Below are 24,214 nucleotides of genomic sequence, written 5' to 3'. Positions count from 1 at the left end.
GGAATCCGTTATATCATTACAGAAGGACTTGGATAGCATACAGGCTTGGGCAGATTTGTGGCAGATGAAATTTAATGTCAGTAAATGTAAAGTATTACACATAGGAAGTAAAAATATTAGGTTTGAATACACAATGGGCGGTCGAAAAATCGAGAGTACACCTTATGAGAAGGATTTAGGAGTCATAGTGGACTCCAAGCTATCAACTTCCAAACAGTGTTCAGAAGCCATTAAGAAGGCTAACAGAATGTTAGGTTATATAGCACGATCTGTGGAGTACAAGTCCAAGGAGGTTATGCTCAACCTTTATAATGCACTGGTGAGGCCTCATCTTGAGTACTGTGTGCAGTTTTGGTCTCCAGGCTACAAAAGGACATAGCAGCACTAGAAAAGGTCCAGAGAAGAGCGACTAGGCTGATTCCAGGTCTACAGGGGTTGAATTATGAGGAAAGATTAAAAGAGCTGAGCCTTTACAGTTTAAGCAAAAGAAGATTAAGAGGTGACATGATTGAAGTGTTTAAAATTATGAAGGGAATTAGTACAGTGGATCGAGACTTGTATTTTAAAATGAGCTCATCAAGAACACGGGACACAGTTGGAAACTTGTTAAGGGTAAATTTCGCACAAACATTAGGAAGTTTTTCTTTACACAAAGAACGATAGACACTTGGAATAAGTTACCAAGTAGTGTGGTAGACAGTAAGACGTTAGGGACTTTCAAAACTCGACTTGATGTTTTCTTGGAGGAAGCAAGTGGATAGGACTGGCGAGCTTTGTTGGGCTGAATGGCCTGTTCTCGTCTAGATTGTTCTAATTCTAATTCTAGTGCTAATGACTTATACTTTTGCATAATGAGCAATGGATGTGTGAAAATAACAATAAATTGACACACATGTTGGTAAACCAAAGTCCTGACACGATTAGGCTAGAGTTGATAATCCATGCCAATGTGGTATTGACCACATTTTCCCAGCAAAACACTTGACTATAAAAGTGATCAGGCATGGTGAGGGGAAGCAGCCAAAAGAGGCAGCTGTATTTCAAGAGGAACAGGCAACTGCAGGGGAGAAGGGATCAGTTGCATAGATTATACCAGACCAAATGTACGACCCATGTATCAAATAAAAAAAAAAATGACGTGAACTTTGATTACTTAGATTTCAGTTAGTCCTAGACAGCTAGTGCTCTATAAACCAATCATCCCAGCTATTCTGACTAATACACAGGTTTTGCAGTATGATAATCAAAATCAACCACTCTAACAAAGAACACCTTTGCTAAGGTAAAGGCACTTTAGCCTGAATTTTAATGATCAGATGGATTGGGCATCCATCAGACTAGCCGGCAGATCATTTCAACTATAGTGCGTGGTTGATTAGGATGTATTAATTGTACTAAGAAGAATAGATTTTGCCTCTTCTGTAATTTAATTTTATCCCAGAATTTGTCCAGTACCAATCAACTATAATACAGTACATCTTGATTATAGGGAATAAATCCACTAACAGTGTTTTAAAAACTGAATGATTTACACAAAGTTAGATGAAGATGAAGAAGCTACTACATAATACAAATTAAGCCCAACTAATGTTTGTTTCTGATAAATTAGTGATGCCTTCATGCCAGTTCTGGCTTTTTTTTAAAATTACATTTCCTTTAACTATGAAAGAGATTTTCCTCAGAACTTCATTTATCAGGTGTTAACCAATTAACAGATTCATAACCTGTTTCTCCAATTATGACACCAACCCACTAAGCATATCAAAACATTAATGTCATACAAATAACCATAACTATTTCAGGTTAAACCTTATTACTTTATTGTTATCACATAAGTGCAAGATTAATTTTGTTATCTATTTCGAATAAATGACAAATGATAACAGACAATAAGAAGGTAGAACCATAAGTAAGGAAAATGAAAATAGTGCTACTTGTATAAAATATTTGTGAAATTGTATATATCTAGTTTCTGTCTCTTTGTATTCTTGGCAATTTTCAGCCACAAATTTTAATACAAAACTGGCACGGTCAGTGACAAAACAACCATTAAACTCTTTAAAAAAAAAATGTAGTGACTCACCAACACAGTATTCCAAGCGATACTGCAATTCTTAAATGTAATTATTTATTTATTTGCCTAACCTGCTTAAATGGTTTTGGGTGACGGGATATATCTTATTTTAATTTAATACTAAGAGCATTTTTTACCTAAATCCCTAAAATAAAAAAATCAAATCTATAAACAACAGTTTTTTTTTTTTATGTGATCCCATTGCAGTAAGAAATTTGGCTGCCACATGTTTGTTTCTTTCCCGTACTGCTATTATAATCAAAGCACTACCCGTTTATAGTTTAAATTTTAGTTTCCAGTTTATTTGCCATTATCTTATTTATAAGAACAAAAGTGCCCTGAGTGGTGATGATTGCAAAAGAACAGATGCTGGATGCATCTCCTGTATTATCAGCAAAATGTCATACTCGGTATGTGAGCTTCACTTGAATGGATGGCAGTCATCTGTGCAGTATTAGTCATATGTATGTAGATGTGAATATTGTTTCCAGTGAACAGGGGTGGTGCCAGTTTAGCTGGGAGTGTCAATTTGTTATCTCCCCAAAACAGTATTATGAAATATTCTGAAAGAGGTCAGCTTTCAAAAAAGAAAGCTCTTGCTTTCAACAGAATAATGAGTAGTCACATAAATACTTCTTCAGCAAAATTATTTTTGCACAAATAAACTTACACAGACCTTTACAAGCTATCCAGGAATTAGATAATTCGATTTCAGCAGTAGTTTTGAAACAGAGCCAAAGTATTCTTAGCACTTGTTCAATTAGAGACTTGATATATGCCCATTAATATTGAAAACATACTTTTGAAACTCTTGAAGCAGAAAAAAAAAAAAAAACTCTAAATGAATTTAAACATCACTGGTTCTTCCAGGTCTGTTATGTCAGTTGTACTAGAACTGTGCTCAATTATTTGATTGAATCTTTAATATCTATGCTACAAAAATAATATGCATAGTGATAGAAAATAGACTACATTATGTCATTCTCAAAATTGGGTGGTTATTCATTTTATCTAATAATTTAATCCAATTAAGCAACCAAAAAGTACAGTGAAATGAATGAAGAAGATTGGGGGGAATCAAATATTTATTACCCCACTAGGCAAAGAAGAGTCAGAAATTCAACAGTTCAGGGCAGCCAATAAAGTGATGTGATATGCAGCAGACAAAATGTAGGGAGATAGAGAAAGCAAGAATCCTTGTTTTTCCAGTTTACAATTAAAATTCACATTCTTATGTTATGAATAATATCCTAAAGTAATCCCTGTTTATCCTTGTAATTAAAATTTGTACCACAACATTAATATCAAGACATAATATTTTCAGCACATTGTGAAAATAATGCATGCTCAATTGAATTCCACTGTAACACCATGTAACATTAGGCTGGTATGCATCTTTATAGGAAAATCTTAGACACAATTTTTAACTTTGAATAATTGTGGTACCTATGGTAATAATTAATATACCTTCTGAGAATTTGTACAGTACATGCCCCACATTTACAGAAAATGTATGGGGCCTGTATATTTTTTGCTATCAGTTCTTTTCATACTAAGCATAGTTTTAGCAAATTAAATGAAAGACCTGATTGGGTCCCTGATAGAGGTCAATTTAAAACATGTCATCATTATGTTTAGTAATGAAGATGTCAGCACAACTTAGAAAAGCAAATGTTACTATATCTAAAGTGAATTGCACAATAATGTTACTGTTTTGCTCTCACAATCTTTCTTGAAAATATTTTCTTCAAAATGACAAGAATATAATCACCCACAAATCTTCTTTGATTAATGATTTTTTTAAAATAATAGTTTTTAAACATTGGTCTGAACTAAGCTTAGAAACATCGACTTAAAAATGTTTTCAGCTCTCATGTCTAATGTGTTGTATCCAGCATGTCAAATGAGTGTAACACAAGAGAACAGCATTTCAAAAACCAGCTGCATGTGCTTGGAAAACTTTGCCAGCTTTGATGAGAGAGCTACATGTGCAGAGTCTTGTTTTAATCAGCAGCATCATTGCACCTGATAAAGCAAAGAATATTAAAGTACCAGAAATTGGGGCATATGTTTATGCTGATTTCTGTAAACTTCCTTTATTTCCTTTCCACCAGTTTTAGTCTTCTTAACCAGGGTCTTGTATATTCTAATCTCAGGACTCAATTTTAATGTGGTTCAGGATGGATTGAATTACAAATCCATTTTGGAACAAAGGCAAATTTGTAGCTCATCCTAAATGAGTATAGTACATGCGTACAGTATTTCTTGAAGTATCTGAAAGTAAGCCTAAAAAAAATGTAGAAACTAATTTTAAATCACATGCAAAAGAATACTGCAAAAAGCTCATGGTAAAGCAATGTCCTTAGCCTGTAGTACATGTGTTTATTTATGAACAGATTTTAAAGTGGCATAGCATAGGACGGTCACATAACAACTGAATCCACAGATGGCCTGAATATCATTAAAGTACAGTCATATAGAGGACAAAATGATACAGATCCATGTCCTTCCCCAGAATTGCACAGGCAGGTTGCTTGTTTAACAGGATTATAGCAATCCAACGTGAGGAACAAAGTGACAATCTGCAGTGCATATTTAATGTAGTACATCTTTTATATTATTCTCATTTTACTCCAAAATTTTTAGAAGTAAGCAGAAAATAATAGTACCAAAATTATGATATAGTTGGCAGTCTTGCCACCTCAAAGTGCCCAGGCTCTTCATTTGAAACCTCAGCCTGATAACTGTCTATGGGGAGTTTGCACATTCTCTCACTATTATGTATCAGCCTGCATTTGTTCCCTTGTTTATGTGTGTTTTCTATTTTATTGTTATTTTTGTTTTTTGTTGTTATTTTTTATGTGTTTATTGTCACTCAGTCAGTCAGTCATTTATTAACCTGCTTAGTACTGAACAGGGGCATGGGGGGTGCTGGAGCCTATCTCAGCTAGCATTGCACGCATGGCAGGACCAAACCCTGGGTAGGGCACCAGTCACCAACACATACACACCCTCGCCTAGAGTAGATATATAAACAGTTGCTGTGCCATGATTGGTAACTAGGAAAACGAGTCTATCTTTAGTCTAATCAGAAACACACCAAAAAAAAGATCAGCGTTAATATGGTTTTTTTTTTGTTTTTTTTAATTCAGTCTTAGATAGTAAGAAAGGGCTCACACTGACCTTTATATAGTCGCACAGATGATATTATGTGTTGCATAGTACCAGAGAATTCTGGGAAACAGTGTCATGGAACCGAACCACGTAGTTGCCTAAAAATGGCGGCACCCATAAGAGAAACAAAATAATGCTGCAGAATAACGGAAAGATAAACAATATTAAAAAACTAGACATTAAGCCCGTTAAAGTAACGGGCGCTAGAACAGTAGTGCATAAACATTTGTATGAACAGTCTATATTAAATGGCAAGGGACCTTGTATTTGGCAGTAATATGTGTCACTGTATTGTGTGCCTTTAATTTTCTCTCTCAGTAATACTGGTTTGTATTTCCATGAAATGCCTGTAATTTTGTCTGACAGTAATACAGTGGAACCTCGGTTCACGACCATAATTCGTTCCAAAACTCTGGTTGTAACCCGATTTGGTCGTGAACCGAAGTAATTTCCCTCATAGGATTTTACGTAAATACAATTAATCCATTCCAGACCGTATGAACTGTATGTAAATATATATTTTTTTAAGTTTTAAGCACAAATATAGTTAACTATATCATAGAAAGCACAGCGTAATAGTAAACTAAATGTAAAAACATTGAATAACACTAAGAAAACCTTGAACAACAAAGAAAACTAACACTGCAAGAATTTGCACTATAGCCTTATGACCCGCTTGCTAAAAACTCTTTTTTTAATGAGTTTTAAGCACAGAGGAAAAAGAGAACATTTGAAAAATCTGTAATTTAATAAACAACCAAGAAAAGTAACATTGCAACAATGCACACGTGCCTCTGTGTGTGTGTGTGTTTCTTGCGTGTGTGTCTCTTAAGCACGCGCCTCTGTGTCTGTGTGTGTGTGTGTGTCTGTCTCCTGTGTGTGTGTGTCTGTCTGTCTGTCGCGTGTGTGTGTGTTTGTGTGTGTATGTATGTGTATGTGTATGTGTATGTGTGAGTGAGTGAGTGAGTCTCACGAGTGCCTTTGTGTGTGTCTGTTTCTCTCTCTGCACAGGGAATGCACAGGAAGAGACTGAACACGTGCTGTGTGGCCCCGCGCATGCATGCGACTTTTCAGAAGACACACACGGACGCAGCGCCTGTGTGTGTGTGATTCGCGCTGTGTGTGTGTGTGTGCATGTGTGCATGTGTGACTCAGCGACGCCTGTGTGTGTGACTCATGCGCGCCTGTATGTGTGTGTGACTTCCGCGCGTCTGTGTGTGTGTGCGTGACTCGTCGTGGCGCCTGTGTGTGTGTGTGAGTGACTCGGGCGCCTGTGTGTGTGTGTGCGCATGTGTGACTCGCGCGCCTGTGTGTGTGTGTGTGTGTGTGTGTGACTTGCGCGTCTGTGTGTGTTCAGTGACTTGCTGGCACTGTGTGTGTATCTGTCTCTCTCTCTGCACAGGGAATGCACAGGAAGAGACAACACGTGCTATGTGGCCCCGTGCATGCGCACTTCACCAGAAGACACACACACACGGACACTGGACGCACACAAGGGTTTTATTAAAGAGGATGGACCAAGATAAAAAAATAAAACAATGCAAAAGTTAACTCTCTGAGGTGGAAAACCCCAGAATGACCATAAACATTTAACCTAATGGCCACAGAAATTAATTTAAAAAAAAAAATAACAAAAACTACCAATCTTGACAGTTGTGAATATTTTGTATTTATATATTATATTTTTTATATAAAATATTTGGAACACAAAAGATGATCAGAATGGCCCTTGTTATTTTGTTTATTTTTATTCATTAGAAAAAATGAAGATTGACTGAGATAAATATTTAAAAAAATACCTGCAAGTTAATGGTCTAGTGGTGGAAGACCTCAAGGCTACTCAGAGTGCAACCCCAACAAAAGACTCAGTTTGTAACCCTAACAAATTTGACATGGCAGTAGTCCAGTTATAAAAAGATATTATAAGAAAATTCTACACTTGTTATTAGCCCATTTTTGTGTGCATGTTTACAAGTTATTTTTACATAACTTGTCTTAGTGTTGTAGTAATCATGTTTTATCTGCAGTAATTTGTTTCCTATCTTGATTCTTTTTTAGAAGGCATTATAGTAAAGAGAAGCATGCTGTGGGAACTCAGAATTGCCCACTATAGTACAATGAAATTTCTAATAATAACTCATTTAGAATTATTCCAAAAAATAGTTGCACATCAGTCCATTTTGTGATCTTATTGATTTAATTTTGGATTGTTACAAATGCCTATGTTTTCTGTTCTAGAATTTGTTCTCTTTTATCTCTATAATTAAGTAAAGAACATTTAAAAATGAAACATTTTGTTTTGTTTTTTGGATTGCCTTAATTATCGAAAATAAACATATTTTAGTCTGTATTGTTACAGATTGGTGGTGGTTTAGAAAAAAAAGATATTTTCAAAAGTTTCAGTAAACAGAAGGAAGTGTCATAATCTTTACTCAACTGTTTGCAGAACCAGAATTGATAGGTCATTGTGGGCACACACTGTAGAATTCATTTGTAGTCTGTGCAGGGCAGGGTTATTTTCCATTGTGACCACTCATAGTGAATCCCAAACTTTTAAAATAATTTCTGAATCACAAAGGTTTCCAAAAGTAACCAGGAAGTAACAAATTTGAAATACAAAGGGCACTTAGGTTAATACATTACCATATAATGTATTATCAAAACGTATTAGTGTGGATAAAATGAAAGAAAAAGATATAAATGTTTAAATGTATTATACATAAATAAATATTATATAGTACATATATGACATTATATTGTGCAGTCTGGTTTTTATTTTTTTTTTTAGCTTAAAGTCTACATTACCACATTACAATATCCATCCATCCATTATCCAACCCACTATATCCTAACTACAGGGTCACGGGGGTCTGCTGGAGCCAATCCCAGCCAGCACTGGTTGTCTGGCAGGAAACAATCCCCAGGCAGGGCACCAGTCCACCGTAGGGCTTACACACACACACCACACTCTATTTAGTGTTTTCCAATCTACCTAACCTGCATGTCTTTGGGCTGTGGGAGGAAACCAGAGCACCCGGAAGAAACCCACACAGACACGGGGAGAACATGCAAACTCCACGCAGGGAGGACCCGGGAAGCGAACTCAGGTCTCTTAACTGTGAGGCAGCAGTGCTACCACTGCGCCACTGTGCCGCCCACATTACAATATGTAAAACACATTTCAATCAAAACAAGCAGTACAACATTAAAAAGGACAATTAAAATGCAGTAATTCATAATCAGTATTTATGATTGTCATGTACTGGAGCAGCAAGGAGAAGTATCTCTACTCTAAAGTATCTCCTAAATTGGTTTCAAATTTTAAGCAAGTGATGCTCAACTGTGATGCTCAACTATATTGCTAATACATCTAAATAACTTTAGAAATCACATTGAGCATGATTGCCTTTCTAAAAATAACTAAGTAGGTGCAGTTTCACTAAGTTTAATTTCTTTCATAATCTCAATGTATGAACATTCTCAACCTTGAAATAAATCTCGAAATTAGCTAAATCCATGCCATGTTGTTTTAGATATCTGCAGTGTCATCCTGTCAGTGCTTTCTAGAATAATGTAATTACAGTTATATATATTTGCAATATATGTATTTGTGTTTATGTGTGTAAAATATCTTTATATACTATGTGAAATCTACTATCCGCTTTTGGGGTGATGATTGACCTCCAAGGTTATTCCTCTTTTTATTTGTATTTTATTGTAATATCAACTCTTGGCAGAGGCCATCAGGGCGGCCGTGCAACACATGCTTATGGGCGCCATTCTTATCTGTACCACCTTCGCCGTCACTTCCCCTACCTCTTCATATCTTAAATCATTCTTGGGGCAGATTGAAGACTTAAGTGTCAGCTTAAGTTAAAAATTAAAGAAACGTACTAATGTGAAAGATGCCGATGAAAGAAGAGAAGAAGTAGGCCGCTAGGATGGAGAAAAGAAGCAGCAAGCACATCAACCTCTGAGCAAACGAATGCTAAACGTACAGAGAGAGTATGAAAACTATGAATGCTCAAGTCAAGTGTATTCACTGCACGTTATATTGTAGTGCGGTGTTACTGTTACATATATAATGTGTGTGTGATACAATACCTGACAAATAATACAAAGAGTACGGCACATTTCACCGTAATTGGGGCTCATCAGGTGTGTGCAGTTTTGCTTCCCCTTTATGGGAATCGAACCTCAGACATCAGCGCCTGAGCCTCTGACATTGTGCCACAGATTCTGCCTTGCTTACTTGACATCCAATTATTTGGATGCTTATCTACCGGGTAATGCTTGTGGTTGGTCGGTTAGTCGGCAAAGTTATGTACACCTGATGTGCCCCAATTAGGGCGAAACACGTATTGTGTACTCTTTGTATTATGTGTCAGGTACTGTATGATCTGCTTCTCGCAACTGAGAGGTCATGCCGGATATTTGCTTGGGTCTGATTTTCTCCCATAGACTTTTGCTTACACTTGATGAATATATGAATGCAAACTCTGCAATAATTGAATGTAGACTCTGCCATGAACAGTACAGTTACTGTAGTTTTATTTAGTACATAAGCATTAATCACATCTCAGTGAGCAGGAGTAGGCACAACATATTAATCCCCAGTGAAACTTTGTGGAGGCTTATGGCTATCAATTAATTTACAACTAGATTCCAAGTTCACCAGAGGAGATTGTAAATTTAACGCTTACATCAAATTTAGAGCAAAGTTTAAATGAGCTTAGATTATGCATTCTGGAAAAATTGCATGTTTTATGCATTGTTTTATGTTTTCATTTTTTAGATCTTATTACTAAACATTAACAAATCTATGTAAATTTACATCCCAGAGAATTTGTTCATTTTATTTATTTTTTATTTTAGCCAGTTTAAGTATTCTTGTAACCTCAAAAGAAGTGGTTCATAATGTACATGCTGTTTGCCCCTTTGATTTCAAGTTATACAACAACTGGTTGTGGCACTGTGTATATAATAAAAATAAAATGGTTTCAGAAAGTACTTGGCCCCCTTCACTTTTTCACATTTTGCTATTGTACTAAAGCACTCACTAACACAAAATGACTAAGCAAAAACATTTTAGAAATCTTTTTAAAAAGAAAACGAATACTATATTTTCATAAATATTCAGACTTTTTGAGTGACACTTGTAATCTGGCTCAAGTGCCTATTATTGAGCTGTTTCTGCACTTTGTTTGCAGTCCACATGTGGTCAGTTCAATTGATTGGACCTAATTAGGAGAGGTACACCCTTGTCTATATAAGGTCATGCAGTTGACAATTTTATCAGAGCCAAAACCAAGCCATGAGATTGAAGTAATTGCCTGCAGTGCTTAGAGACAGGATTTTGTCAAGGCACTGATCTGGGGAAGGCTACAATAAATAAATGCAACATTGAAGGTCCCTAAGAACACAGTTGACTTCATAAATAGAAGAACTTTCAAACACCCACGACTCTTCCTACAACTGGCCACCCAACTAAAATGAGCAATTGTGAGAGAAGGGCCATTGGTAGCAAAGGTGACCAAGAGAGCCTACGATGAAATGGGAGAAAATTCCAGGAGAGCAACTGCAACACTTTCCCAATCTGGGCTCTATGACAAAGTGGCCAAAGAGAAACCTCTCCTCAGGTTAAAAAAAAACACATGGAAACCCACTGTGTGAAACAAGATTCCCGTGGTCTATTGAAACAAAGATTAGCATCATCATGTCTAGGGGGAACCAGGCACCACTCATCACCTGTGCAATACCATTTCAAGGGAGCATAGTGGTGGCAACAGCATGCTGTGGTGTTGTTTTTTAGTGGCTGTGACTGGAAGTCTAGAAAAGGCTGAGAGAAAGCTGAACAGAGCAAAGTACAGAGATATCCTTGATGAAACCCTGCTCCTGAGCAATCTGGACCTCAGAATGCACCAAAGGTTAACCTTCTACCAGAACAATGACCCTAAACACCAAGCAAAGACAATACAGGAGTAGTTTAGGGACAACTTTGGAAATATCCTCGAGTTGCCCAGCCAGAGCCCAGACTTGAACCTAAACAAACATCTCTGAAAATACCTTTCCGCCTATGTTCTGCATCCAATCTGTCAGAGCTTGAAAGGAGAGAATATGAGAAAATCCCCAGTCATTAAATAGTGAAGCTGTAAAAGCTGTCGAAGGTGCTTCAAGTAAATACTGAGCAAAGGGTCTGAATATTTGTGTCAATATGATAGGATAGGATTTTTAGTGTTGAATTTAAAAGACTGTAGCACAAGGCTGCAGCATAGCAAAATCTGAAAAACTGGAAATGGTCTGAATTCATTCTATATAAAATGTGTATTTATTATTAGTAATATATGATATACAGGTATAGTGTTTATTACCTTAAAGGCTGTTAAAAGTGGCACATTATGAGAAAGTAAACATTTAAGTATATTTAAGACGAAAAAGCACAAAAGCATAACAATTTTAAGGACTAAACTGAGCCCAGTCTTAATATTAATATTTTTTTAAAAATGTACTAGGTTTAAAAAGATGTTTCTGTAAAGGCTTAAATTAAAGCACTTGATTTTATTAGTCTGGCAAATAGAAGTTTTGGTTTTGTCTGTTGCAAGAGTTTTATGTCTAAGAGAGTGCTCCACTGGTAGCAGTGTTATTTAACCTTTTTATTATCTATCTGAGATATCCTGTATTTAGTCAACCTAATAGGATTTAATTAAAAGTATATTAAAAGCATAAGCAGAAGACAAAGGGGTCAGGAAGAGAAAGAAAAGGTATCTAAAGGTATATCAAAGTCTAATCTGGCCTCAAGTTCATGTTACGGCCTGCCACAGACTGAGTTGGAAGAGACCGGTGAAGGGATGGATTAACCAGGACCTCACGCTGCAGCATCTGCTCCAAAATGTGTTCGCATTTATTCCTAATATGAACAGTCAAAATTATAATGGCTGGAGACTTTGTGTTTTAAATCCAGACCTAGATGGGTCCTCAACTACATCTAATATTGCAAAAGTAATCATATCGTTTATAATGGATCAGAACTTATCACAACAATCTTCTTATAGGTATATTATAGTTAGTTAAGAACTGATAATTTCTTTATAGATAATAATAGTAATGCTCACTATCAAATCTTGCAAGTATGACGCTATTGTTACCTATGATCAACAACAACAACAACATTTATTTTTATAGCACATTTTCATACAAACAGTAGCTCAAAGTGCTTTACATATTAAAGAATAGAAAAATGAAAGACACAATTATAAAACAAAATCAACATTAATTAACATTGAATAAGAGTAAGGTTCAATGGCCAGGGGGGACAGAAAAAACAAAAAAACTCCAGACGGCTGGAGAAAAAATAAACTCTGTAGGGATTCCAGACCATGAGACCGCCCAGTCCCCTCTGGGCATTCTACCTAACATAAATGAAACAGTCCTCTTTGGATTTAGGATTCTCACGGAAGGGCTTGATGATGATGATGGTCACGTAGACTTCTGCCTTTTAATCCGTCCATCATTGTTGGAGCATCATGAAGCTTTGAGTAGGTGGAGGTGTCGCAGGCCACCACCACAAAGAAACCGGAAAAAGAAACAGAAAAGAGAGTAGGGGTCAGTACCGATTTTAGAGCCACCATGAATAGTTATTTTGAAGAAATTGAACATATAGAGTATCAGGATTAAGTTAAATTAAGATTAAAATGAAGTTATAAAAGGCCATGTTAAAGTAATGTGTTTTCAGCAGTGTTTTAAAGTGCTCTACTGTATCAGCCTGGCGAATTCCTATTGGCAGGCTATTCCAGATTTTAGGTGCATAGCAGCAGAAGGCCGCCTCACCACTTCTTTTTGTTTTGTTCTTGGAATTCTAAGGAGACACTCATTTGAGGATCTGAGGTTACGATTTGGAATATAAGGTGTCAGACATTCCGATATATAAGATGGGGCGAGATTATTTAAGGCTTTATAAACCATAAGCAGAATTTTAAAGTCAATTCTGAATGACAGTGTAGTAACAATAAAACTGGAGAAATGTGTTCGGATTTTCTTTTCCTAGTTAGGATTCTAGCAGCTGCATTCTGCACTAGTTGCAAACGATTTATATCTTTTTTGGGTAGTCCTGAGAGGAGTGCAGTACAGTAATCTAGCCGACTGAAAACAAACGCGTGAACTAATTTCTCAGCATCTTTTAGTGATATAAGCGGTCTAACTTTACTTATGTTTCTTAAGTGAAAAAATGCTGTCCTAATGATCTGATTAATATGTGATTTAAAATTCAGATTACAGTCAGCACCCACCCCTAAGCATTTTACCTCCGTCTTGACTTTTAATCCTAATGTATCCAGTTTATTTCTAATAGCCTCATTGTATCCATTATTGCTGATCACTAAAATTTCAGTTTTCTCTTTATTTAACTTGAGAAAATTACTATTCATCCATTCTGAGATACTAGTCAGACATTCTGTTAGTGAATCAATAGAATCAGGGTCATCAGGAGCTATTGATAAGTATCTGACCAAGGATCTTAATCATTTTGCAGCTGGCATATTAACCCCATGTCGTTAGCTGACGAGAATTCATTTCTATGCAAATTGATTATTTTTAGAGACAAATGCATCCACAGGGGTCTCTGCAGGAATACTCCTTATGAAACTCTGAAGACTTTTTAAGAGGACAGATTACTTTATATCTTTCCCACAATAAAAAAGTGGAGACCAAGAAAACGTCAGAGTTAATTACCAGAATACATCAAGAATATGCCCAAATGAGGTCTCCAAATGAGGCACTTTATAGGAAAAAACAGGTTCTACAATTAGAATTTAATCTCTTGACAACAAAAGAAACAAAACAGCTCATCTTTAAATTGCCACATTATTACTATGAACATGGGTAGAAGGCTAATAAGATCTTAGCTCAACAAATCCAGAAGCAGGAAGTTTGCAATGCAATTATAGAAATTAGAAACACAGTTGGAGATAAAATCGTTGACCATAAAAATATAACCCACACATTTAGAGAATACTATAAATACTTATATTCTATTCCGTTGAAAGAAGATAAGATACAATGTAATGAGTTTTTTGATGCATTATAAATACTACAGCAAGATGCTCTTAGTGCAGAGGAACAGGACACACTTCTAACACTCTTAGAATTACTGGATAAACTCACTTCAGAGTGGTAAAGCAGCAGGCCCTGATCGCTACCCAGTGGAATTTTATAAAAAATTTCAAATAAGTTATCTGTATTCTTATTAGCAATGTTTATAGAAACTAGCGGCAACAAAATTGTACCTCAGACTTTTTACCAAGCCTTAATTACTCTCTTTTCAAAGTAAAATAAGAATTTATTGCAATGTGTTTCATACAGACCTATTTCACTTCTGAATAATGCTGTTAAGATACTCTCCAAAGTCCAAGCTAGAAGGATTGATAAAGTGCTTCCTTCTGTAGTATCACAAGACCAAACCGGATTTATTAAAGGCACACACAGCTTCTAATTTTCGAAGTTTTTTTAATGTAATATACTCAACCATTAAATCTTACAGACCAGAGATCTTATTATCTTTGAATGCAGGAAAAGCATTTGACATGGTTGAGTGTATCTACCTGTTCAAAACATTGCACACATTTGAATTTTGCCCAAACATATATGTACATGAATAATACTACTTTATTCCAGACCTGAAGCCTCTGTATTAGCAACATTATTTCAAACTAGAACATCGGACCAGACAAAGATACCCTCTATCACCATTGCTTTTTGCAGTTGCCGTTGAGCATTTGGCCATTCACTTTTGAAATGCATCAGAGAAATACTGCTTTATGTAGATCACATCGTATTGTATATATCAGACCCAAAACAGTCCTTAATGCACTAGCAGATTTTCAAAAGATATCTGGACTCAAAATTAATACTCATTTATTTTAGCAGATCAGTGTAAATACCTAGGGGTAAACATCACATGTAATACAAGGATCTTTTTCAACAATATTTTGCAATCGGCATGGAAAATATTAAAGATGATGTGAACAGATAGTCTACCCTCCATCTCACATTAGCAGGGAGAATCAGTAGTATCAGTACTAAGCTTCTTTTTCCATTTCAGAGCATCCCCATATACATTAGCAAATCATTTTTTTAATAAATTAGACTCAATTATAACCTCATTTATTTGGAATTCAAAACATCCACGCATTCAAAGGGTAACTACCAAGACCTAAATCAGAAAGGGGTACTGGAACTACCTAACTTTCAATTTTATTACTCCGCTGCAAATATGCAAGATATAAAAATGTGGAAATTGATATAAATCAATGATTTTACACAAGCCTGGTATGCAATAGAAATAAACTCTTGTTGTTCTTCTACATATGCCCTGCTTTGTGCCCCAGTAAATACAAATTATCGTCAATATGCTAATAATAAAGTTGTCTGTCAATCACTAATAATATGGAACCAATGCAGGAAGCATTTTAAGGCAGAGAAGTTTTTATCTGTTGCACCTCTGCATGATAATCATCTTTTTCTATCCTCTCAAACCTACACTGTATTTAATGTTTAGAAAAGGTCTGGGATTAAAACACTTAGAGAATTGTTTATAGATAATGGCTTTGAATAATATGAACAATGACACTCTAAATGTAGTTTCCTATCAACACAATTTTTCCACTATCTCCAAATTAGAAACTTTGCTAAACAAAATATGCCCAATTTTCCTCACCTCTCACTTGTTTCTATTCCAGAAGATATATTGATTAGTTTTGGGGACTCAGACAGCATTTCTATAATATATAAAACCATTTGAAAGTCCCTTCCTTTTAAAGACCCCAGAGTGTAGTGGTAAAAGGATCTCTTATTTAACATTTCAGAAACTGAGTGGAAGGCAGCCATGCATAAAATACGGTCTAACTCCATGTACGAAGCATTCAATCATTCAACTAAAATATTTTATCTATCACATTTATCTCATTTAAAATTCTCTAAAATTTGAAATGAACAAGATTCAACCTGTGAATACTGCAATTGAGTTCCAGCCTCACTGGGCCACATATTTTGGGCATGTACCAAATGAACATCATTCTGGATAAAAATCTTTGAATACCTCTCAGATAGTCTTGGTGTCACAATCCGTCCTAACCCATTAAAAGCTGTGTTTGGTGTACTCCCAGATAGGCTTAAAGTCAAGGACAAATTGATTATAATTGCTACACTACAAGGACATAGACTTATCTTAGCTCAACCGGAAGAATCCCAGCCCACCTGCTATACGTCAGTGGGTAACTGATGTTCTATACTATTTGAATTTAGAAAAAATGTCATTCTTTGTTAAAGGATCTGTTCAGAACTTTTTAAAAATATGGCAGGATCTAATTTAAAAAAAGTTTACAATACAAATTTATATCAGGGAAAAAGATATTCTCCCTTCTATGTTGTTTTTAAAGATTTTCTCTTATTGTTGCCTCTCCTCTTTCCCTCGGGTGGGGGATGAATTTTGGTTAGTTAAGTTTGACTTTTGTAAGTAATGTTATTTTCTTTGTTATATAAGTTAGACTTGATTGTATGGGATGTTAATTTCTTCAATTAAAATCAATAACAAAAGAAATAGCTTGACAAACAGATCAACCTGAAATAAGGCTACCATTTCACATCACTTCCGTTCTTAATATATGATGCTAGGCAAATCACTTGGTATATAATAAAAATGGTATATAATTACATTTTTAACCACAAAAACCATTCTTTGCTATGCAGTATATTCACAATATGCACTTGATTGTTTGAAAACATTTAGTTAAACCCTTTCATTTTATGAAAAGCTGGTGGAAGGATTTTTAATGAACAAAGTAGGAGCAAGTAGCTGGCAAATTCATCTGATGTTTAAACTTGAGTGTCTGTGTATGTGTGTAAATATTTATTAAAATACAGTAATTTATACAAATACACACTGATACAGGTCAAAAGTTTTAGAAAACCCATATGTTTCCATTTTTCCAGCAAGTAGTAAATAACCTGAGAAGGTACAAAGGAAAGCAGTAAACTACTAGAGCCTAAAAATAAAGTTTAGTTTGCCAAAATATAAAAAGAATTTTATTTTTTAAACTAAACAGCTTTTTTCAGGGAATTAGTAATAAATTAGGTTACAAGAGAAAGTTGATGCACACAATTCTTACAGGTGTCCCAACTTCTGCTCATTATTTGCAAAGAATCTGTCTGTATAAAAGCGATATTACTATATCCTCTGAAGCATTATTTGGACAATACTGCACTGTATATTGTATTATTGGCGAGAATTGAGCAATTAACAAAGGTAGACAGAGAGACACCTTGTATAGAAATACTTCACACCAGGATGTAGGAGGTTGTCCTTTCTAATATTAATTAAAGCTTTTCAATGTCTTTCAGGTCATTTAACAGCATGCAACTTTAGTGGTCACATGAGTGAAATATTTTATCATCGTGATCAACAGATGACTTTCAGATCAGTTAAACAAGGTAGAGTGCTTGAATTTGTATTATTTAAGGCACAAAAGATCATTCATTGGTTAATATCCTACTAGTGCTTAACTTAAAAATGCTGTATGTGTGTATTTTTGTGTATATTTAAGCATGTATATACATAAACACTTCAGTGGAAAAAAATATTTCATTTACTTAAGTGCATTTAATTTAACTGCTTTTTGTATAGATCACTTCTCTTTTCATCATTTCAGAATGTTGTACAAATTTACCAATAGCATTTGATAAAAATTAAACATAATACCTAACAGAAACACAGCTTTGGTGGTATAACCACTGGAATGTTTCCATATAAGTCCCGGTTTCATTTAATTGAGTGTTATTACAAATTGGTACTCACTGTCAAGATCCTAACATCTCAGACAATAGATTAATTTGGGTTGTGCTGAATTCAAAGTCTAATACAAAATTAAAATTAAAATCTTCCTAACAAGGAGTTTTTTTTTTTTTTTTACAGTGTTAGTGATAGTGGTTAGTTCTCATGGTCATAATATGTTAATGTTACATGGAATATGCATGACTTGCATGGCCACCATGTAACATTAAAGTGATGCAAATCTCTAAATTGATGACACCCATACAGAAATATATGCACAAAAGTGTAACACCGAAATAACAGGAAAAATAAAAAAAAAATCATTAAACAAAAATGGAGAATTATTTTTGCAATATTCTATATGTGGGCATGTTTTTTGCAAATTTACATAGTATATGCTACCTACCTACAGACATTTATGTATGGTTCTTAATGCTCCTGGTATTAATTTATAAGCAAATGGCTAGTGTTCATAATTTTGATGTAGTATATCTATCTGTTCAATATATTGGTTGTACAATTTCTTTCATCCAATCTGAGGTCCTTTTCCTGGGTCGAGCGTTAAATTTATTAAAGCAGCAATCAGCTCCACTAGAGGACAGTGATAAGAGAAAGCAAATAACAAGGACCGTTTTTTCCCTTAGGGAAAAAAACTTTACACTTATTTCATAATGTGCAGCCCAACCATTTGTAAAACAGTATTTGTTTTTTTTTCATCCATCCATCCATCCATCCATTCTCTTCCGCTTATCCGAGGTCGGGTCGAGGGGGCAGCAGCAAGCAGAGAGGCCCAGACTTCCCTCTCCCCGCCACTTCCAGCTCTTCCGGAGAATCCCAAGGCGTTCCCAGGCCAGCCGGGAGACATAGTCCCGCCAGCGTGTCCTGGGTCTTCCCCGGGGCCTCCTCCCGGTTGGACGTGCCCGGAACACCTCACCAGGGAGGCGTCCAGGAGGCATCCTGATCAGATGCCCAAGCCACCTCATCTGACTCCTCTCGATGCGGAGGAGCAGCGGCTCTACTCTGAGCCCCTCCCGGATGACTGAGCTTCTCACCCTATCTTTAAGGGAAAGCCCAGACACCCTGCGGAGGAAACTCATTTCAGCCGCTTGTATTCGTGATCTCGTTCTTTCGGTCACTACCCATAGCTCATGACCATAGGTGAGGGTAGGAAGGTAGATCGACTGGTAAATTGAGAGCTTTGCCTTAGGGCTCAGCTCCTTTTCACCACGACAGACCAATGCAGAGCTCGCATCACTGCAGACGCCGCACCGATCCGCCTGTCGATCTCACGCTCCATTCTTCCCTCACTCGTGAACAAGACCCCGAGATACTTGAACTCCTCCACTTGGGGCAGGATCTCTCCCCCAACCCTGAGAGGGCACTCCACCCTTTTCCGGCTGAGGACCATGCTCGGATTTGGAGGTGCTGATTCTCATCCCAGCCGCTTCACACTCAGCTGCGAACCGATCCAGAGAGAGCTGAAGATCACGGCCTGATGAAGCAAACAGGACAACATCATCTGCAAAAAGCAGTGACCCAATCCTGAGTCCACCAAACCGGACCCCTTCAACACCCTGGCTGCGCCTAGAAATTCTGTCCATAAAAGTTATGAACAGAATCGGTGACAAAGGGCAGCCCTGGCGGAGTCCAACTCTCACTGGAAACGGGCTCGACTTACTGCCGCAATGCGGACCAAGCTCTGACACGGTTGTACAGAGACCGAACAGCTCTTATCAGGGGTCCGGTACCCCATACTCCCGAGCACCCCCACAGGATTCCCGAGGGACACGGTCGAATGCCTTTTCCAAGTCCACAAAACACATGTAGACCGGTCGGGCAAACTCCCATGCACCCTCCAGAACTCTGCTAAGGGTGAAGAGCTGGTCCACTGTTCCGCGACCAGGACGAAAACCACACTGTTCCTCCTGAATCCGAGGTTCGACTATCGGACGGACCCTCCTCTCCAGAACCCCCGAATAGACTTTTCCAGGGAGGCTGAGGAGTGTGATCCCTCTATAGTTGGAACACACCCTCCGGTCCCCCTTTTTAAAGAGGGGACCACCACCCTGGTCTGCCAATCCAGAGGCACTGTTCCCGATGTCCATGCGATGTTGCAGAGACGTGTCAACCAAGACAGTCCTACAACATCCAGAGCCTTAAGGAACTCCGGGCGTATCTCATCCACCCCCGGGACCCTGCCACCAAGGAGTTTTTTGACCACCTCGGTGACTTCAGTCCCAGAGATGGGAGAGCCCACCTCAGAGTCCCAGGCTCTGCTTCCTCATTGGAAGGCATGTTAGTGGGATTGAGGAGGTCTTCGAAGTACTCCCCCCACCGACCCTAACGCCCCGAAGTGAGGTCAGCAGCGCACCATCCCCACTATATACGGTGTTGACACTGCACTGCTTCCCCTCCTGAGACGCCGGACGGTGGACCAGAATCTCCTCGAAGCCGTCCGAAAGTCGTTCTCCATGGCCTCTCCAAACTCCTCCCATGCCCGAGTTTTGCCTCAGCAACAACCGGCCGCGTTCGCTTGGCCTGCCGGTACCTATCAGCTGCCTCCAGAGACCCACAGGACAAAAAAGTCCTATAGGACTCCTTCTTCAGCTTGACAGCATCCCTCACCGCCGGTGTCCACCAACGGGTTCGGGGATTGCCGCCACGACAGGCACCGACCACCTTGCGGCCACAGCTCCGGTCAGCCGCCTCAACAATAGAGGCACGGAACATGGCCCATTCGACTCAATGTCCCCACCTCCCTCGGGGCGGGTTGAAGTTCTGCCGGAGGTGGGAGTTGAAGCTACTTCTGACAGGAGACTCTGCCAGCCGTTCCCAGCAGAACCTCACAACACGTTTGGGCCTACCAGGTCTGACCGGCATCTTCTCCCACCATCGAAGCCAACTCACCACCAGGTGGTGATCAGTTGACAGCTCCGCCCCTCTCTTCACCCGAGTGTCCAAGACATATGGCCGCAAGTCCGACGACACGACCACAAAGTCGATCATCGACCTGTGGCCTAGGGTGTCCTGGTGCCAAGTGCACATATGAACACCCTTATGCTTGAACATGGTGTTCGTTATGGACAATCCGTGACGAGCACAGAAGTCCAATAACAAAACACCGCTCGGGTTCAGATCGGGGGGGCCATTCTCCTCCTTGAACCGTCACCTTATCGTGGTGGAGGGGTTTGCGTGTCCCAATGATCCTAGAAGCTATGTTGTCCGGGGCTTTATGCCCCTGGTAGGGCCACCCAAGGCAAACTGGTCCTGGGTGAGGGATGAGACAAAGAGCGTTCAATAAACCTCCAATGAAAATAAAACTGCGGACAACGCTTTCCCTTGCCCGGACGCGGGTCACCGGGGCCCCCCTCTGGAGCCAGGCCTGGAGGTGGGGCTCGATGGCGGCGCCTGGTGGCGGCCTGCACCCATGGGGCTCGGCCGGGCACAGCCTGAAGAGGTAACGTGGGTCCTCTTCCCCATGGGCTCACCACCTATGGGAGGGGCCAAGGAGGTTGGGTGCAGTGTGAGTTGGGTGGTGGCGGCGGGACCTTGGCGGTCTGATCCTCGGCTACAGAAACTGGCTCTTGGGACGTGGAATGTCACCTCTCTGAAGGGGAAGGAGCCTGAGCTAGTGCGCGAGGTCGAGAGGTTCCGGCTAGATATAGTCGGACTCACCTCGACGCACAGCTTGGACTCTGGAACCAATCTCCTTGAGAGGGGCTGGACTCTCTACCACTCTGAGTTGCCCCGTGAGAGGCCGAGCAGGTGTGGGCATACTTATTGCCCCCCGAGTCGGAGCCTGTGCATTGGGGTTTACCCCGGTGGACGAGAGGGTGGCCTCCCTCCGCCGGGTGGGGGAAGGGTCCTGACTGTTGTTTGTGCGTATGCGCCGAACAGCAGTTTGGAGTATCCACCCTTTTTGGAGTCTCTGGAGGGGTTGCTAGAGGGCATACCTTCTGGGGATTCCCTCGTTTTGCTGGGAGACTTCAATGCTCACGTGGGCAATGACAGTGAGACCTGGAAGGGCGTGATTGGTTTTTTTTGCAAGTTTTTAATTACTTTTAAGTGACTAAATATGGAAAGTCATTCAAATGGAATGTGCAAAAACAATACTCAGATGTTTTTGATATTAATTACTTATTATTTAGGTGTTAAAAATTAATTGTAGTTCCCTTTTAAAAACAATTAGTAAATTTATTCCACAAGGTATTGACTGTATTTGGTATGGTGGTACAGTGCTTACATTGTTATCTCACATCTCCAGTGTCTGGGAGTGCTCAAATAGCCAGTTAACAATCTGTGAGGATTTAGTTATTTCTACGTGTCTCTTTAGCTTTTCTCTACACAGTTATTTACATCTGTATTCCAAAACATATTTGTTGATTGGTGATTCTAAATCGACAAGTAAGTATGAGTGAGTGTGTCCAGTGATGAAGTGATTCTCTGTCCAGCTATTGTCAGAGGCAAATCCAAGCTCCCCACCAAATGTAACTTCCAGGGGACAACTACACTTTTCAGTTTAATAAAATAATTTGATTGTGCTTCAGTGTCCTAGAGGTACAAATGACCCCCCAAACCGATATCATATACCGTACTAATATGAATGTCCTTCAATCTCATAAAATAAATTGAGGCCAGGGTCCTCTCCCCAGCCTAGGGGCATTATCGAGTCATCTCTGTTTATACTTTTTTTTTCAGACGATATGTATTTGCTTTGAATTGAATGCATAGTTTGCATTGTTCTTTCTGGATAGACAGAAACCATAAGCTTTATCTTTATTTCCCTGTCATTATAGAACAGTTAATGTTTCTGTAACTTAATGTAACCACTCTTATTTAAAGCAGACATGCTCTCTGTTCTTCACCAATGAAACATTTTCAAGCAGTTAGTTTTAACCTATTAATGCATGTAATTCTTATGTTGTTTTTTAAAGCCATACTGTTATCTTGTAGCTTTTGATTTTATTGAAGAGTATAGTATTAACTCAGAAATTATTATATACACCAAGAGTCAACTGGAACACAAATAGTAATTTGTCAAGAACATCATGAAAAATACACTTCATAATGTTAATAAGGAGACTGATATATTTTGTGTATCCTGTCCATTTTCACAGTGTAAAATGAGTTCATATATCCTCATTTTTATTTTGACAAATGAACCTGAACTATTTTAGTGAAACGTAAAAATAGCTTTATGCATTTTAGAGAAATGTAGTTTACTGTGTGTGTGGTTGTAAATGTTTTAGATGTGGGTGGGATTTTTTTCAAATCTCTTTGCATAAAGTATTGTCTGGCTGGGCTTGAAATTTTCTCTCGCAGGATTTCACTTTCACCAAACAGCAAATCTTTTAATTTTCGTGGATACACCTCTTCATTAGGAAGAAACACTGCTTTTCCCTGATGGCAACACAAATTAGACGATTTTCAAGTCTCTGATTTAATGTTTAAATCCAAACAATATATCTGATCTCTTTTTGCTGTTCTGTTATTTCACCAAGTAATAATTCCCGTTTGTTTGCGCAAATGTGATCTTTACTATCATTTTTTGAGACATTCGAATTTTCGTACTTCCATTACTGCTATACATGTGTATCGCGCCAGCATTTTTTAATTCTTTACGATGTTTGACTTTGTCATCTACTCTTTGTCTTTTATTTCCGGCCTTGGGTGTGGTTAAATCTCTTGGCACAAAGTCTCGTCTCACGGGACGTGAAAGAGTCTCTCTGAGAAAGTCGCGCCTCATCTCTCCTCCCAAGATTTTTTTATTATAATAGAGAGATATTGTGAAAGATCTCTTAAAGATATGGAGGACACCCACAAAGTTACCTTCATGATATTCTGAAGGAATATGTTATGGAAGAATCTGGCAGCTTCTTTCAATGCACATTTTCCAAACTGGTGGCTGAAAGATTTCTTTATTAGGGACACTGACTCTTCATCTTTTTACTGAAGATTAATGGCTCAATGTGTGTTGTCCATATTTTTCTGTTTCTTACAGTATTTATATTGTGGAATGTATTTCCATGCCTTGCATGTCATTTTCTATGGCATTGAGTTCAATATATTTCATTCATTATTAAAGCTATATTTCAGTACAAATATAATTATAAAATATGGGTTCCATATTTTTAATGGTATAT

The 24,214-nt window shown here is 38.2% G+C and overlaps 1 protein-coding gene across 2 annotated transcripts in view; it reads left to right on the top strand.

Annotated features, from left to right (window-relative positions):
- The window catches only part of pip5k1bb (phosphatidylinositol-4-phosphate 5-kinase, type I, beta b), a 193,581-nt gene that overhangs the window by 68,513 nt on the left and 100,854 nt on the right, over nt 1-24,214 (top strand). Inside the window, exon 2 of one of the 2 annotated variants that reach the window (XM_039750764.1) lies at nt 17,642-17,731. The exons of the other annotated variant lie outside the window; for it this stretch is intronic. The gene's annotated coding sequence lies outside the window, so the exon portion shown is untranslated. The remainder of the gene's footprint in view (nt 1-17,641; nt 17,732-24,214) is intronic. 2 annotated transcript variants of the gene reach the window in all.

The sequence above is a fragment of the Polypterus senegalus genome, chromosome 4 (genome assembly GCF_016835505.1).
Source record: "Polypterus senegalus isolate Bchr_013 chromosome 4, ASM1683550v1, whole genome shotgun sequence".
Taxonomy (NCBI): Eukaryota; Metazoa; Chordata; class Cladistia; order Polypteriformes; family Polypteridae; genus Polypterus; species Polypterus senegalus.
This window is presented reverse-complemented; position numbering and strand designations above follow the sequence as displayed.